This window comes from Euprymna scolopes, chromosome 21, assembly GCF_053919585.1.
Source record: "Euprymna scolopes isolate OS-2025 chromosome 21, ASM5391958v1, whole genome shotgun sequence".
NCBI lineage: Eukaryota > Metazoa > Mollusca > Cephalopoda > Sepiida > Sepiolidae > Euprymna > Euprymna scolopes.
The window spans coordinates 21,258,509-21,278,674 of NC_136502.1; the positions used below are offsets into that span (position 1 = coordinate 21,258,509).

Below are 20,166 nucleotides of genomic sequence, written 5' to 3' on the forward strand. Positions count from 1 at the left end.
AGAAGGGTCAATGAGGATGGAAAGACCGAGGAGGGAGCACTGGCCAGACCTCCGCTGGACAAGTGCGAAGAGAACTGGGATCTTGGGGAGCCTTAGTGCCACTCAAATTCCAGTATAGACCAATGGCCACTGCCAGCGAGAAATCAATGGTAAGAGGCTGTTGCGATGATGCCAATTTATTTGCAAATGCTATCGAAAAAGGAGGAGAGAGCTGGACGTCTGGGGAGACTTGTTGTCACTCAGCTTCCAGAGAATACTACAGGTCTCCAATCAGATCGTTTGCTGACTTGTGTGAAAGTTCCAGGTGAGCCGATAATAATAATAATAACAACAACAACAACAACAACATGCTTAAAAGCCAACCCCCGGGCCAACCAGTTAGCAATAATTTTTTAAATATCCTGTTTTTTTGCAACAATCTGTTTTGTTGCTGTTAGCGCTACAAAAACTAGAGGTAAGCACTGGTGCCTCGAAGCATTCTAACTTGAAAAAAACAAAAACAAAACAAGGTTGAAGATGAGGAAATTGCTCGAAGGGTGCATTATTTGTTAATACAAATACATTGGCAATTTAAATATTGTGCGAAAATGAATAAAAACAAGTTTTTTTCTCCAAAATTGCCAGCATTTCTGTCACAAAACTGTAAACAGTTTTCATTTTATTTTTTTATGACTGGAAATTTAAAAAATTATAGAAATTTGTAAAAGTCAATAAAAGTGGGAATATGAAGTTACATATTTATCTCTGTGTATATAACACACACACACGCACACACGCACACACGCACACACATATATATATACACATATATACACACATATATATACATATATATACATATATATACACACATATATACATACACACACATATATATATACACACACACATATATACACACACACACACATATATATATATATATATCATGAAAATACATGGCATCTAAGCTACATAATTGTACTTAAGCTACATAATTGCTACTTCTGCTAGTATATATATATATATATATATATATATATATATATATATATATATATATATATATATATATATATATATATATATATACTAGCAAAAGTACCCGTCGTTAACTGGGTTCAAAAACAGTCTACAGAAAATGGACTGTGATTGATGAAAGTATGATAGGTTATGAAAAGGAGGGGGTTGTAAAGAGATAGGTTTTGATACTCAAAAATTTTACCCTAAGCAAATTATGATGAAAGTAAAGATAATTTTCGCGAAAATATATTTTTTATATCAACTTTGTTTCCATTCGTAGCCAAGAGTGACCAACAAAATGATGTTTCCTTACAAAGAGAAAATGTTATATATATAATAATATAAATATACAATAAATAAATGTTACTATAGTCAATGAAAGTTACTTTTATGGTAGAAAAGTTCATTGGTTTGTATTTTTAAGTAGTTTGTAAAAAAAATTGTTTTTTAATTTACGAATAGGTTTAAAAAAAAAATAAAAATTGGCAGCGACTTTGAAATGGAGAGCCCCGTTTTCAATTTGAAAGAGGGGCACCTGAGCATTTTGTGTTAACAATTTAATAGAGTTCCGTCAACGTAAGGAACATTTATAAAAATATTTTAATGTTTTCAGTTATTTTGTGCTTGAAGGATATTATATTATGGCATGTGTAGTTTATATAAAAATTCATTTAAGTAGTTATCGCCTCAAATTCGTTTTAATTTCGGTTCGCTGAAATTATTTCAAGTAAAAAGCATTACAAACTATTTCAAAACAAAAAATACATGAACTGAACTTTTATTGACTATGGTAACATTTATTTCTTGTATATTTATTTTTTCGGGCAGTCGTTTGTTGGCTTTTCTGCTAAACACTCTTATTAAATAATATTGACGAAATATCAAAAAACAAAGAAACAAAAACAGTTTTGAAAAATTATGAAGCTTTACTTATTTTAGTAAAATAATCAGCAAAATGGGATATTAAAAAAGTAAACACGTAATTACTTTAGTTTTTTAAAGCAAAGAATCGATATAAATATGAATAAGGAGAAAATGGCACCCTTTTCAAGCAGAACAGCTTCGTTTCAGTTTTACAGTATTAAACGGTGTAGTATTGCGCCGTCGGATTCAGGGTTGTACTATTGTAATGTAAAGAATGCGCAGAAAGGGTTGTAATCAACTGAATTCCTTCTAGTACACTTAAAGCTTAAACAGATATATAAATAAAAATAAACAGGTTATGTAAATGTTTTTAAAAAGACAAATAATCACGTGAGCAGAATTTTTCCCTTCTTCTGACACGATAACAAGTAATGTTCTTATTTTTTATTATTTATCTATTTATCTATTTTCGAAAGAGTGCCACGTGAAAGTGGAGAAGGAAAAAAACAGAGTTATGCAAAATTTGTGTCGAGAATTGTCTAAAGTTTTTTTGGCTTTCACTTCAATAAGAACGTGAATTTATGAGGTGAATTTATTCGACACAATATGATTCAACTAAAAAAAATAAATAAAAGCTAACGTGAATTAAGATTAAAGTTAAGGTGTTATTGTGGACCCTCACCCCTTTTAAAAAACCTTGTTAAACTTTGTGACATATTTACATTCTATGTAGGTCAGGCGCGAACGAAAACCCAATAATTTTATTATACCATATTTCTTCAAACTGAAACATAATTATCAAAGTACACTTACGCAGATAGATATGCAAATTCTTTGTTAAAGTTTGTGCCATATTTCCATGGAGTACAGGCGCGAACGCAGACCCCCACAATTTTCTTACACCCTATAATTTTCTATATTTTCTATATCCCTATTTAAGTTGAAACATACTTATCAAAGTATTCTTATGTACATCTATATCCAAAAACCTTGTAAACGTTTTTTCTTTCATTTTTTATTTCCATACTTTGGGGGGCAGGCGCGAATGCAGACCCAACAATTTTTATGAACCACCGTTCTGCTAGATCAAACATACCCATTCCTGACCCTCGTTACATCTTCCATCATTATATGTAATCAGTTTTTTTAAAATAGTCAACCATATAGGAGCCTATTCGTGACCACACACACACACACACACACACACACACACACACACGTTCAGCTTTATATTATATATATATATATATATATATATATATATATATATATATAATAAAACAAATGTAAAGTTACACAGTTTACGAGTTTATTATAGTCAAATATCGTCCATGAAAAAGCCTTTCAATCCATATATTTTCTAAGACATAAATCCTATCATCAGAGGAAAAACAATAAATTATTAAGTATTGGTAAATATTATTAATTTTTAAAAAAAATTACAGAAAGACATATACATTTCTGTACTGATTCAGTAACGCTTTCACCGAACATTTAATTCCGAATAATTAATTTCTTTTCAGTAATACATAAGCTCCTCTTGCAGCCTAATACATATGTCTTCTTTCCTAGCGACATCTATATGAGCAAAATTATTGTATTATATTTATCAAAAATAAATCAAAATAAAACAATGCATTAGAGTGTATTCAATTTTTTAAATATTTTAAAATGGATACCATTTTCTGTGGGGAACTGAGATGGTTTCCATATGGAAAATGATTAATTAATCAAAAACGTATTTGACATCGATGCATATAAAAGTCTCTTATTAAATAATTTCTGAATTGTAATGAGTGATAGTGAGAGATCTTAGACTGTGGGTGATTTACCTCCTCCTACCTCATATATGATTTAACTAATCAAAAGAAACATATTGATCGGATTATGCATAAATATATTTAACTTGATTAGAAATACAATTTTACAAGAAAATTGATCGATATTTGTCACAAATATGCTAAATAGGATTAAATATAACCTTGTATTAAAAAGCTATTAATAAGAAAACACAAAACAGGCTCTTTTATCCTTTTTTCTCTCTCTCATATACAACCCTCGTATATACGAGGGGCGTGCAATAAGTAATTCCCCTGACACACTTCCAATTGTCTAATCTAGCTGAAATTTTGCATGTGCAATGATTTATATCTCTACAGGTTATGTGGCAAATTACAGCTCTGAACTAATTGTGGTTTCTGTTTTACAGGTGTTTGAACTGAGTCAGGTGTGAAATGGAGCCTGTTGAATGTCGAGCAGTGATCCGGGTTTTTGTATTTGAAAGGACGCACACCACAAGAGACTTTTGATGAAATGAAAGAAACTTATGGTGATAATACCCCCATCATATGACCTTGTAAAACGCTGGCATCGTGAATTCAAACATGGCCGGAAGTCTGTGGAAACAGCTCCCAGACCTGGTCGCCCCCTTCTGCCATTGATGAGGCATTTTTCTGTCAAGTTGTGGCTGTCATTTTGGAAGATCGGCGCATTACTATTCGCCAAATAACCCGAGATGTCAAGATTAGTACAGGGTCTGTGGAAACTATCATTCATGACCATTTGCATATGCATATGGTGTCTGCCAGATGGATTCCCAGATTGCTCACACCATTCCAGAAGCGGGAACGCGTTGAGTGCTCGAGGATGAATTTGGAGATGTGCCAAGAAGATGAGTCAAAGTTTTTCAAAAGACTAATTACACAGGATGAAACCTGGGTCCATCATTATGATCCAGAGACCAAAGCCCAGTCGATGCAGTGGAAGTACTTGGACTCACCACCTCCAAAGAAGGCAAGGGTGCAGCCCTCTGCTGGCAAGGTCATGCTCACAGTCTTCTGGGACCAGGACGGAGTAATGATGCCAGATTTCCAAGCAAAGGGTACCACAATTACAGGAGCCTATTATGCTTCACTTTTGAGGAAATTAAGGGAAGCTATCAAAATCAAGAGGCGGACCAAGATCAGCAAAGGTACCCTCCTCCTGCAGGACAACGCTCCGGTCCACAACTCGCATGTCACCAGATCAGAAGCACAGGCATGTGGTTATGAAATCTAACTCCATCCTCCCTACTCTCCTGACCTTGCACCCTCTGACTTTTACCTCTTTCCAGTCATGAAGTTGTTTTTGAAAAGAAAGCGTTTCCTAGATGATGCAGCCTTGATTTCTGAAGTCACGTCATGGTTGGAGGACCAACCTGGGGTGTTCTACAAAAACGGTCTCCAGAGCTGCATCAAACGATGGGAGAAATGCATAACTTTGAGTGGTTCCTATGTAGAGAAAGTCTAATAACTGTGCCAAGTTTTGTTGCTCTACTGCTATGGGAAGTGGGTCAGGGCATTACTTATTGCACGCCCCTCGTATATATATATATATATATATATATATATATATATATATATATATATATATATATATATATACGAGGGTTGTTCCAAAATTAAAGCCTTATATTTTACTTAGAGTCTCACACCGTCAATATCTGCAACAGCAAGATAAAACTTTCAGGTTATGAATGTATAAGTTCAGTCATTATAACAATGTAATTTGCAAGCCTGCCCTCCCCACCTCGCAATAAAGTAACCTATGGTTATTGGTGGTGGTCACTGCTGTCCCTAAACAACTGACGGTCATGGCCATGTAAAGAATGGCTTTCAGAGTTGACACCCCCTTTTTGGGGGGCGGGGAGGGGATTCCCCCAAATTTAACCGTGATGATCGTTATCAGCATACCCACTCACAAATTCTAAAAACAAATTTTGGGGTTGACAGTATCGGTAGGAGAGAAGTAAATTTGTTTATCGCATGTGCGTACAAACCTGGCAGCCAGTGAATTACAGTGCATAATACAGGTCTTATATATCTATAAGTTCTTGCCTCCGCAAAATTTGAATGAGATTTTCTTAATCAGCATAGTCTAAAACTTATAAATGTTGTCATTCTAAAGAAAATTATGGAGGTGGACCTAATGTACAAAATTACCCCCACCCATAAAAAAGTTAATGTGTGCGCAATGTCGAGAATCCAGTAGATGATATTGCCGAAAAATTTATTTTTAATTTGGCGACAATTGTAATAATTTTGTAGATTTTAATAAAGTATATTTAAATAAAGTACCTATAAAAAACGTAATTATGTTTGAAAAAAATAAAATGAATTACTGGAAGAAATGTACAAAGTGAGTGAGAGAGACAGGAAGTAAATGTTTGTTGTTTTTTGTTCAGCATTAAAAAATGTAAAAAGCGAACGATAGAGAGAGATAAAGAGAGAGAGAGAGAGAGAGAGAGAGAGAGAGAGAGAACAAGCGCGAGAGAGAATAATATATACAGAGAGAAAGAGCTAGGGATGATGGGAGAGAGAGAGAGAGAAAGAGAGAGGGAGGGAGAGAGAAAGAGAGAGAGAGAGGGGGGGATGTAAACTTATACCGTAAAATTTAAGAAAATGAATGCAGCAATTTGTTCAGAGGGCAAAAGTAGTAATGCTAATATTTACATATACATGAGCATTAACAAAAGTGTAGTGTAATATGGGGTTCAGGGGAAGGAGTAAGAGTTTATTGGTTCCCCAATTTTCTTAAGCAACATGCATATATGTATACACCTACTGAAAAAGGCTGATGTAATTGCTTTGGCTGAAATTACAAAATAATTTTTATTTTTATTTTCTTTGTTTTAACTTAGTTGAAATTCTCAGGCATAATCAATGAAAATATTTTTTGAAATTAGAAGAAAATGATCATTTTTTTATTTAAAAATAAATAAATAAATACATTTATTTATTTATAAAGAACAAATAAAAACTAAACTAAGTCTCGTTTTTTTGTTTGCTTTGTTTTGTTTAAATCTTCTCTTTTCATTCATTTATTAAATGGTAAATTCGTTTTAAAATCCTCGTCTTCATTGCCTCATTAATCTATTTCATTATGGCATTTTCCAGTTCAATTAAACAACCGTTTGTTTTTTATACTTTTTTTTACTTAATTTGTTTGTGATTTAATTGCTGTCCCCTCCTTCCACCCACCCACACCACATTTCCATTCCCACCATTTTCTTATTTCGTTTTCCTTGATTCAAATCAAATTTTCAATTAAGCTTTCAGTAAATACTTAATCTTTTTTAGCAATTCCAAATTTTCTCATTCCATTTTACACTGCAAAACAAAATTAAAAACAAACAAAAAAAAAATGGAGAAGAAAACTGTAAATTCTACCGAATCATTATTTCCTTTCATTTTTTTTAAATTCTGCATTTTGAAATTCCTGTAAAATGAAGTTTCTGTATTTGTTATTATTACTTTCTTTTTATTATTCCCCTTTCCTCTTCAAGTACATGTTAATTTGAATCTTGAGAAAAACCGGTTTGAATTAAGCAAGTAATTCAAACTATATTTTTTGTACAATTTATACAATTTATAAAATTAATAAATTTTGTTGGGATTCATTTTATTTCATAATTATTTCCTCTTTTTAATTTTTGCGGTAGTTAATGAAACGCTAATTAAGCTTTCAGCTTATTTAATGTATACAAAGAAAGTCTACCCGGAATTGTCCGGCTAGAGAGGGAATAACATCGCATATAAGAGAATGGTAAAATATTGTAGAACATCGAAAGACACTGCCAGACAAGGCAGGTTTCCATATTAGAGGTTTAAGGCAAAGCCAAAATGTGGGCCGTGTGGGTTGAATAAAATACCCTCCCCCATGCTTCCATTCAGTCTTGAAAGACAAAGGATACCCCTTAGGGGCAGTTGCGTGTGTAATTGTGAAGCAAGGGTTGCACAATCACCAACCACACCTCTTCTGAATCGGCACTGTTTGAGTCCAGTGGCAAGGAGAAGACCAGGACAACTGGAAACAATGCCGAGATAAGCGTAGAGAACATACAGCACCTGAAAGTCCCAAATTGTCATCCATTTAATACTGACCAGGTTCAACGTTGCTTAACTTCGATAATCCAGCGGGAACTGATGTGTCAACGTGATTATGCCGAATAAAATACAGCAGTGTAATTATCATATCAGATATAAAGAATGAGTTATGATGGGTTTACCAAAAAAAAAATGGCAGTGAAAATTTACATGCAAATGATAATATTATTGAACACTAAAAAAAAAGGCAGTGAAAATTTACATGCAAATGATAATATTATTGAACACTAAAAAAAAAGGCAGTGAAAATTTACATGCAAATGATAATATTATTGAACACTAAAAATAAAGGCAGTGAAAATTTACATGCAAATGATAATATTATTGAACACTAAAAATAAAGGCAGTGAAAATTTACATGCAAATGATAATATTATTGAACACTAAAAAAAAAGGCAGTGAAAATTTACATGCAAATGATAATATTATTGAACACTAAAAAAAAAGGCAGTGAAAATTTACATGCAAATGATAATATTATTGAACACTAAAAAAAAAGGCAGTGAAAATTTACATGCAAATGATAATATTATTGAACACTAAAAAAAAAGGCAGTGAAAATTTACATGCAAATGATAATATTATTGAACACTAAAAATAATGGCAGTGAAAATTTACATGCAAATGATAATATTATTGAACACAAAAAATAAAGGCAGTGAAAATTTACATGCAAATGATAATATTATTGAACACTAAAAAAAAGGCAGTGAAAATTTACATGCAAATGATAATATTATTGAACACTAAAAATAATGGCAGTGAAAATTTACATGCAAATGATAATATTATTGAACACAAAAAAAAAAGGCAGTGAAAATTTACATGCAAATGATAATATTATTGAACACTAAAAATAAAGGCAGTGAAAATTTACATGCAAATGATAATATTATTGAACACTAAAAATAAAGGCAGTGAAAATTTACATGCAAATGATAATATTATTGAACACTAAAAAAAAAGGCAGTGAAAATTTACATGCAAATGATAATATTATTGAACACTAAAAAAAAAAGGCAGTGAAAATTTACATGCAAATGATAATATTATTGAACACAAAAAAAAAAGGCAGTGAAAATTTACATGCAAATGATAATATTATTGAACACTAAAAAAAAAGGCAGTGAAAATTTACATGCAAATGATAATATTATTGAACACTAAAAATAAAGGCAGTGAAAATTTACATGCAAATGATAATATTATTGAACACTAAAAAAAAAGGCAGTGAAAATTTACATGCAAATGATAATATTATTGAACACTAAAAAAAAAGGCAGTGAAAATTTACATGCAAATGATAATATTATTGAACACTAAAAAAAAAGGCAGTGAAAATTTACATGCAAATGATAATATTATTGAACACTAAAAAAAAAGGCAGTGAAAATTTACATGCAAATGATAATATTATTGAACACTAAAAAAAAAGGCAGTGAAAATTTACATGCAAATGATAATATTATTGAACACTAAAAAAAAAGGCAGTGAAAATTTACATGCAAATGATAATATTATTGAACACTAAAAAAAAAGGCAGTGAAAATTTACATGCAAATGATAATATTATTGAACACTAAAAATAATGGCAGTGAAAATTTACATGCAAATGATAATATTATTGAACACAAAAAAAAAAGGCAGTGAAAATTTACATGCAAATGATAATATTATTGAACACTAAAAAAAAAGGCAGTGAAAATTTACATGCAAATGATAATATTATTGAACACTAAAAAAAAAGGCAGTGAAAATTTACATGCAAATGATAATATTATTGAACACAAAAAAAAAGGCAGTGAAAATTTACATGCAAATGATAATATTATTGAACACTAAAAATAAAGGCAGTGAAAATTTACATGCAAATGATAATATTATTGAACACTAAAAATAAAGGCAGTGAAAATTTACATGCAAATGATAATATTATTGAACACTAAAAAAAAAGGCAGTGAAAATTTACATGCAAATGATAATATTATTGAACACTAAAAAAAAAGGCAGTGAAAATTTACATGCAAATGATAATATTATTGAACACTAAAAAAAAAAGGCAGTGAAAATTTACATGCAAATGATAATATTATTGAACACAAAAAAAAAAGGCAGTGAAAATTTACATGCAAATGATAATATTATTGAACACTAAAAATAAAGGCAGTGAAAATTTACATGCAAATGATAATATTATTGAACACAAAAAAAAAAGGCAGTGAAAATTTACATGCAAATGATAATATTATTGAACACTAAAAATAAAGGCAGTGAAAATTTACATGCAAATGATAATATTATTGAACACTAAAAAAAAAGGCAGTGAAAATTTACATGCAAATGATAATATTATTGAACACTAAAAATAAAGGCAGTGAAAATTTACATGCAAATGATAATATTATTGAACACAAAAAAAAAAGGCAGTGAAAATTTACATGCAAATGATAATATTATTGAACACTAAAAATAAAGGCAGTGAAAATTTACATGCAAATGATAATATTATTGAACACTAAAAAAAAAGGCAGTGAAAATTTACATGCAAATGATAATATTATTGAACACTAAAAATAAAGGCAGTGAAAATTTACATGCAAATGATAATATTATTGAACACTAAAAATAAAGGCAGTGAAAATTTACATGCAAATGATAATATTATTGAACACTAAAAAAAAAGGCAGTGAAAATTTACATGCAAATGATAATATTATTGAACACTAAAAAAAAAGGCAGTGAAAATTTACATGCAAATGATAATATTATTGAACACTAAAAAAAAAAGGCAGTGAAAATTTACATGCAAATGATAATATTATTGAACACAAAAAAAAAAGGCAGTGAAAATTTACATGCAAATGATAATATTATTGAACACAAAAAAAAAGGCAGTGAAAATTTACATGCAAATGATAATATTATTGAACACTAAAAATAAAGGCAGTGAAAATTTACATGCAAATGATAATATTATTGAACACAAAAAAAAAGGCAGTGAAAATTTACATGCAAATGATAATATTATTGAACACTAAAAATAAAGGCAGTGAAAATTTACATGCAAATGATAATATTATTGAACACAAAAAAAAAAGGCAGTGAAAATTTACATGCAAATGATAATATTATTGAACACAAAAAAAAGGCAGTGAAAATTTACATGCAAATGATAATATTATTGAACACTAAAAATAAAGGCAGTGAAAATTTACATGCAAATGATAATATTATTGAACACTAAAAAAAAAGGCAGTGAAAATTTACATGCAAATGATAATATTATTGAACACTAAAAATAAAGGCAGTGAAAATTTACATGCAAATGATAATATTATTGAACACAAAAAAAAAAGGCAGTGAAAATTTACATGCAAATGATAATATTATTGAACACTAAAAATAAAGGCAGTGAAAATTTACATGCAAATGATAATATTATTGAACACTAAAAAAAAAGGCAGTGAAAATTTACATGCAAATGATAATATTATTGAACACTAAAAATAAAGGCAGTGAAAATTTACATGCAAATGATAATATTATTGAACACTAAAAATAAAGGCAGTGAAAATTTACATGCAAATGATAATATTATTGAACACTAAAAAAAAAGGCAGTGAAAATTTACATGCAAATGATAATATTATTGAACACTAAAAAAAAAGGCAGTGAAAATTTACATGCAAATGATAATATTATTGAACACTAAAAAAAAAAGGCAGTGAAAATTTACATGCAAATGATAATATTATTGAACACAAAAAAAAAAGGCAGTGAAAATTTACATGCAAATGATAATATTATTGAACACTAAAAAAAAAGGCAGTGAAAATTTACATGCAAATGATAATATTATTGAACACAAAAAATAAAGGCAGTGAAAATTTACATGCAAATGATAATATTATTGAACACAAAAAATAAAGGCAGTGAAAATTTACATGCAAATGATAATATTATTGAACACTAAAAAAAAAGGCAGTGAAAATTTACATGCAAATGATAATATTATTGAACACTAAAAATAAAGGCAGTGAAAATTTACATGCAAATGATAATATTATTGAACACAAAAAAAAAAGGCAGTGAAAATTTACATGCAAATGATAATATTATTGAACACAAAAAATAAAGGCAGTGAAAATTTACATGCAAATGATAATATTATTGAACACTAAAAAAAAAGGCAGTGAAAATTTACATGCAAATGATAATATTATTGAACACTAAAAAAAAAGGCAGTGAAAATTTACATGCAAATGATAATATTATTGAACACTAAAAAAAATGGCAGTGAAAATTTACATGCAAATGATAATATTATTGAACACAAAAAAAAAAGGCAGTGAAAATTTACATGCAAATGATAATATTATTGAACACAAAAAATAAAGGCAGTGAAAATTTACATGCAAATGATAATATTATTGAACACTAAAAAAAAAGGCAGTGAAAATTTACATGCAAATGATAATATTATTGAACACTAAAAAAAAAGGCAGTGAAAATTTACATGCAAATGATAATATTATTGAACACTAAAAAAAAAGGCAGTGAAAATTTACATGCAAATGATAATATTATTGAACACTAAAAATAAAGGCAGTGAAAATTTACATGCAAATGATAATATTATTGAACACAAAAAATAAAGGCAGTGAAAATTTACATGCAAATGATAATATTATTGAACACAAAAAATAAAGGCAGTGAAAATTTACATGCAAATGATAATATTATTGAACACAAAAAATAAAGGCAGTGAAAATTTACATGCAAATGATAATATTATTGAACACAAAAAATAAAGGCAGTGAAAATTTACATGCAAATGATAATATTATTGAACACAAAAAAAAAGGCAGTGAAAATTTACATGCAAATGATAATATTATTGAACACAAAAAATAAAGGCAGTGAAAATTTACATGCAAATGATAATATTATTGAACACTAAAAAAAAAGGCAGTGAAAATTTACATGCAAATGATAATATTATTGAACACAAAAAATAAAGGCAGTGAAAATTTACATGCAAATGATAATATTATTGAACACTAAAAAAAAAGGCAGTGAAAATTTACATGCAAATGATAATATTATTGAACACTAAAAATAAAGGCAGTGAAAATTTACATGCAAATGATAATATTATTGAACACAAAAAATAAAGGCAGTGAAAATTTACATGCAAATGATAATATTATTGAACACTAAAAATAAAGGCAGTGAAAATTTACATGCAAATGATAATATTATTGAACACTAAAAAAAAAAAGGCAGTGAAAATTTACATGCAAATGATAATATTATTGAACACAAAAAATAAAGGCAGTGAAAATTTACATGCAAATGATAATATTATTGAACACTAAAAAAAAAGGCAGTGAAAATTTACATGCAAATGATAATATTATTGAACACTAAAAAAAAAGGCAGTGAAAATTTACATGCAAATGATAATATTATTGAACACAAAAAATAAAGGCAGTGAAAATTTACATGCAAATGATAATATTATTGAACACTAAAAATAAAGGCAGTGAAAATTTACATGCAAATGATAATATTATTGAACACAAAAAATAAAGGCAGTGAAAATTTACATGCAAATGATAATATTATTGAACACTAAAAAAAAAGGCAGTGAAAATTTACATGCAAATGATAATATTATTGAACACAAAAAATAAAGGCAGTGAAAATTTACATGCAAATGATAATATTATTGAACACTAAAAAAAAAGGCAGTGAAAATTTACATGCAAATGATAATATTATTGAACACTAAAAATAAAGGCAGTGAAAATTTACATGCAAATGATAATATTATTGAACACAAAAAATAAAGGCAGTGAAAATTTACATGCAAATGATAATATTATTGAACACTAAAAATAAAGGCAGTGAAAATTTACATGCAAATGATAATATTATTGAACACTAAAAAAAAAAAGGCAGTGAAAATTTACATGCAAATGATAATATTATTGAACACAAAAAATAAAGGCAGTGAAAATTTACATGCAAATGATAATATTATTGAACACTAAAAAAAAAGGCAGTGAAAATTTACATGCAAATGATAATATTATTGAACACAAAAAATAAAGGCAGTGAAAATTTACATGCAAATGATAATATTATTGAACACTAAAAAAAAAGGCAGTGAAAATTTACATGCAAATGATAATATTATTGAACACTAAAAATAAAGGCAGTGAAAATTTACATGCAAATGATAATATTATTGAACACTAAAAAAAAAGGCAGTGAAAATTTACATGCAAATGATAATATTATTGAACACAAAAAATAAAGGCAGTGAAAATTTACATGCAAATGATAATATTATTGAACACTAAAAAAAAAGGCAGTAAAAATTTACATGCAAATGATAATATTATTGAACACTAAAAAAAAAGGCAGTGAAAATTTACATGCAAATGATAATATTATTGAACACTAAAAAAAAAGGCAGTGAAAATTTACATGCAAATGATAATATTATTGAACACTAAAAATAAAGGCAGTGAAAATTTACATGCAAATGATAATATTATTGAACACAAAAAATAAAGGCAGTGAAAATTTACATGCAAATGATAATATTATTGAACACTAAAAAAAAAGGCAGTGAAAATTTACATGCAAATGATAATATTATTGAACACTAAAAAAAAAGGCAGTGAAAATTTACATGCAAATGATAATATTATTGAACACTAAAAAAAAAGGCAGTGAAAATTTACATGCAAATGATAATATTATTGAACACTAAAAAAAAAGGCAGTGAAAATTTACATGCAAATGATAATATTATTGAACACTAAAAATAAAGGCAGTGAAAATTTACATGCAAATGATAATATTATTGAACACTAAATAAAAAGGCAGTGAAAATTTACATGCAAATGATAATATTATTGAACACTAAAAAAAAAAGGCAGTGAAAATTTACATGCAAATGATAATATTATTGAACACTAAAAAAAAAGGCAGTGAAAATTTACATGCAAATGATAATATTATTGAACACTAGACGTTTTTGCCCCTTAAAAACTGGCAAAAATTATAGCCAGTTGTTTTAGAATGAGTGTTTATGCTAAATTGATGGTTGAATATCGTAAAATTTGTGCTAATTTTTTGCGATAAATACTAATTCCTATTAATCCCATGTTGTACATCAAGTGGATATAATAATACTTAGTTCGATGCACTTTATCATAACAAATATCCATTCAAAATTTCAACCAGATCGGTTGAGTAGCTTCCGAGGAAACTTCTAGAATAAATGTGGTATTGAGCTGATTAATCCATATTAAAATTTATCAATCCCTAACTGTGCACAGAATGGATACCATAATACATAGTTCGATCCACCTTACCATAACAAAGCTCCATACAAAATTCCAGCCAGATCGACTCAGTAGTTTCTGAGAAAAAGTTTAATAGACAGATAAAAAGGCAGACTAAGAGAAATATAATATAGGTGTTTGGCCTCTATTTCAATAGCTATATGCATAAATAGCTATTCCTTTGCATGGGAAACTAAGGGAGATAATTTAGTACGGATTGAAGCAAATACTAGTATCAGCAGTTGACTGAAGCATTGTTTATTACTATTTGTCAGATATCACTAATATATGTGTTGTATGTTTCGATACATATACATATGAATAGATATTCCTTTACATGTTACAGAAGGGAGGTAATTCAGTCTGTATTCAAATAAAAATCTAGCATCAGCAGCATCTTACTGTGATAAGGGCTATTGTGACATAATATTGTGACATAATAGTTTCAGAGACATGCCATCTAAAACGTAGAATCCTGGCAACGTAACCAATGACGGACAGCGTAACCATGATGACTGCAATTCGGTTAACAGGAGTCTGGTGAAAATCCAGGAGGAGTTAACATCTGCTCATCTTCTGGTCATCCTTGAATTATCTCTGCCTCTGTGACTGTAGCAAATAATGACATGTCAGGCTCGAAACTGTAACTCAATGGAGCGAGAATAACGATGTTGCTTCTGTGCGGTGTTGCGTGGGAATCTTTACTTCCATTTTTGCCCCCCCCCTTTAAACTGCCTCCTTTTGATATAGCGTCATATATGACATCATCATATACGGCGTCATCTATTATGACCGTTTGCTATGAGCATATATGACGTATACTGCACGTATATAACATATATTCTGCTATGACGTCATATATGACGTATGTGAACAAACAAAACAAACCGGAATACGGAATACGATATATATATATATATATATATATATATATATATATATATATATATATATATAAACAAACTTGTTTTTATGATTACATAAGGATATCCTGATGTAAAGTTTGAAGTTATGGGTCACTGCAGTCTCAAAAACTGTTTCAATCTCAAAATTTAAACTCTCAATGCTCGAGAGTTGAGGCTGTTAAAAAAAGTTAGGCAGATTTTTCTATACGCAAAACGTTTTTTCACAGATATAGAATAACACAGACTTAATTCCGTTCGATGAATCTATCTATAAATATGTAATCTTTCACGTGAAAGGCCTAATATTTGGTTTTTAACAGAATCAAAATTTGACTGGCGGCCATATTGGATGGCAACTACACGTTTTTAAACTCAAATCCAGAAATATTAGAAAAGCTAATTTAGACTATGTAAACTAACTTTTTTTTTTTTTAGTAATAAGTAACCACTTATGAAGCCCCCAAACCCACTCGAGGGCAAGGATCAAATAAGTGTCAGATGGATGGTGAGTTGATTGGTAATGATTTCTGTGATTTGACAGAATTTGATTATTTAAGAAGGTGGCTCAACAATAATTTATTTCAATTAAACTCGGAAACGATGATGTGGTAGTCTGCTGGGAAGCAGTCCCACGATATTATGTTCCACAAGTGGGAAGTTCTAAATATATTCCAGCATTACACACACAGACACGCACACGCATTGATTCATAACAAAACGGAATGTATATAAACTAATGCCTTTAACAAGAATATTAGTTAAAATGATGCAGTAGATTTGATAGAACTTGAACCGGATATGCCGAATCGACATCAGTGCCTGTAACCACGACACTATTCCATTTTTATATATAGTTGATGAAATCATAATGCTAATAAAATTTGCATTTTTCCCTTGACACAAACACTTCTAGAAGCGATCCAACAAAAATAAATATATATATAATAATATATAAAGACAACGCGTAATTTGATCAGATATAGAGGTCCTCTTTTTAGCTTAGTGGTCCTTCGAGAGTTTCCAATTATCCGTCATCCTGTTTATCGCAGAATAAAGCTTGGGACATTATCTTTCTCTCTGGCAGATTCTAAAATTATTTTAGACGTTTTTTTTTTTTTTTTTTTTTTTTTTTTTTTCATTAATCTCTAGCCTTTTCAGATTGGGGAATCACCACTTGCCCGTGGGTACACACGGTAAAAACACAAATAGTTGGCATTGGAGGAGGAGGGAGGTTCTAACAATAGAGGATGATGCCAAACTGATTTTCATCTGTTTTTTTTTTTTTTTTTTTTTTTTTTTCGTCAAAGATCGCTTTCTCAGGGACAAAAAAATAGACCTAATTAAGCCAGGAATGAGTTGGAAAGAAAGAAAAGATTTTAAAAAAATACTGTCATTCTCTTACTAACCAGATAACACACACACACACACACACACACACACACACACACACACACACACACACACACACGCACGCACGCACGCACGCACACACGAACACACACACACCATCATCATCATCATAAAGATGAATGCGTGCATTTATATATGTTCGTATATGAGGCCGTTAATTCATTAGCCATTAACTTGCTGCCCGCCTCAGGAAGATGTGACACAAAGTTGGCAAGTGAAGATGTCAAGCCAGCTCCCTTAAAGGAGGGGCACTTGTCTAGCAAGGCCTGGGAGATTGGACCTCCTAGGTAATACCCAGGCAGCATACCTTAGTCAAACAAGTACTAGTCCAGTTCCTGGCCCCAGCGCCTGCCGGGCTGATTGCCAAGGACGGATTTTTGATTGGTACTTTCTACCCAGATCTCCACGCAATCGAAGCAGCAAGGAGACCAACTCGACACCATAAAAATAATGAGATTAGCCAAGTATGGCTGTCACTATCACAAGCAAACAATTATGAATAGCAGAAAAACCTGTGCTGAAGTATAATAGCTAGGCAACTTGCACAGTCTTATATGCGGCATAATCATGTTGACACACTGGTTCCCTTTGGATCACGAAAGCTAAGCAACGTTGAACCTGTTCAGTACTAAATGGGCGACCATTTGGGAATTGTAAGTGATGTATGTGCTCTCCGCCTATCTCGGCATTATTTCCAATCGTCCTGGACTTCTATTTGTCACTAGACTCAAACATGGCCAATTCAGGAGAGATGTGGTTTGAGATTGTGCAACCCTTGCCTCGCAATTACATGCAGTTGCCCCTACAGAGAGTATCCTTTGTCTTTCGAGACTGGATGAAGGCATCGAATTTCACAGCATTACACTGACTCATACAAACAGGCCAAAGACCTCATGTCAAGCTTTGTAGCGAGACTTAGACTTAAAATTAGACTTAGACTTAGACTTAGATTTAGACTTAAACTCTAGTGTTTGAACATGAAAATTGGAAAGCACACAAATAAGTGGCAAACTAATATAAAAAAAAAAATCAAGCAAAAACATTTGATAAAAAGGTTTGTCCAATTGGGATTAACTACTTTAATGAAGAGAAACCGAACGTGATTTGCTTGAACCTGTCACAAGAATTAATGAACTTTCGAAACATTGTGAACATCTTTGGAATATTTATCTTTAGTTTAGGAATTTATTTTCAAGGTAAATTTCAAAATTTAGATCTAGTGACCAATTGAATGTTTTTGCTGATAAAGTAACAAATATTTTGTGTGTGTGGGGGGGGGGACAACTTTTCTGATGAGATTAAAAATTAACAATAGTTCGGAAGATTTTAAGATGAAACTAGATAAGTTCAGAAATAATGGTATAAATAGCAGTTAAGCGGGCATTTTTGAGAGCTATTAAATAAAATATTTAACAGCATTTGATTTGCATATCGATATTGTGTTAACAGTGTAAATGTTTTGTGTAATATTTTTATTTTTTTTCAAAGTTGAAATTTAGAAGGAGTAAAAAAAAAAAGAGGAAAATGTACCAAAACTCTAACAACAATTAATCCATAGAAAAGAAGTTTGAAGATTCCTTGATTAATATCAAAATAGGTTTAACATTGGTGAAGCAGGTGTTAGTGTAATTGTAAGAGCTAGAAGTAGATGAAGTTTGTTCAAAAAAGTTTTATCATTACTAACCAGCAGAGCGTTATCACTGTTGACCAAGAGTCCATTACGCGTGTGTACGCCATGTTATGATGTATGAAAGTCAAACCTGGCTAGTGAGGGTTGAGGATATGTGTTGCATGGAGAGAAATGATATGATAATAATATGATGGATGTGTGAAAAGACAAATTTAGCTCTATGAGATCAGAGGAAGATTAATCCTGAACAGTATAGAGAGATGTGTAAAGAGTAGGGGACTCCAATGCAATGTTGAAAGAGATTGGATGAAAGTGTGGTAGCAGGTTCAGTTCATAATTAAATAGAAGAACCCCAAGGAACATATAGGAAGAAGTGATAAAAATGGGCGTGAGAAAAAGAAGGATAAATATGTCTGAGCAAACTATATATATATATATATATATATATATAAGATAATAAAATTACAAATGAATAATACGAAACATTAATTTATTATAGACTGTTTAAAAAATAGTTATGCAAATGGCGCATTAAAATGGTTGTCTTTTTGGTCTTTCGTCTTGACCACATATAGAGTATTTCAAAATATTATGTTGTATTATTAATAATTCCAGTAACCCAAAATCTTACATTAAAAAGCAATACCCCCCACTAACCTAAGCAATAGAAAGAACTAATGTTATCTGTAAATTTAAATGTCATTTAGGAGCGTATAACTCTCATAATAATATTGAAGTTGCATTGGTTTTACGATTACTACCCTATTCCGTCGCCTAACCATGCATTTTGTAAATTCTAACTCAACTTATCAACATCTTTAAAAGCGTAACTGTCCCTGTCTTTGTTTTAAGACAAATCCTCATTAGTAACACAAAAAATAATACATTCTGAAACAAATTTTAAAAAGTTAAAAATACTTGAAACTATCAGCATAAAAACTCAACAACCTACAATTAATAATATTGCCTATCAAACCAAATGCTTGGTGTGATACTACTCTTATTCAGTGACCCAAATCGTCGCACAAAGGATTTAGACGTTAATGTTTTCTCCTTCAACAGTCCGACAT

At 30.2% G+C, this 20,166-nt stretch overlaps 1 protein-coding gene and 1 long non-coding RNA gene across 5 annotated transcripts in view; both read left to right on the top strand.

Annotated features, from left to right (window-relative positions):
- The window catches only part of LOC145242049 (putative protocadherin beta-18), a 108,860-nt gene that overhangs the window by 19,947 nt on the left and 68,747 nt on the right, over nucleotides 1-20,166 (top strand). The gene's annotated exons all lie outside the window — the stretch shown is intronic.
- On the top strand, nucleotides 5,296-9,952 carry LOC145242048 (uncharacterized). Its single transcript, XR_013862644.1, has 2 exons — nucleotides 5,296-8,809; nucleotides 9,797-9,952. It is a non-coding gene; the product is annotated as an uncharacterized LOC145242048 (long non-coding RNA).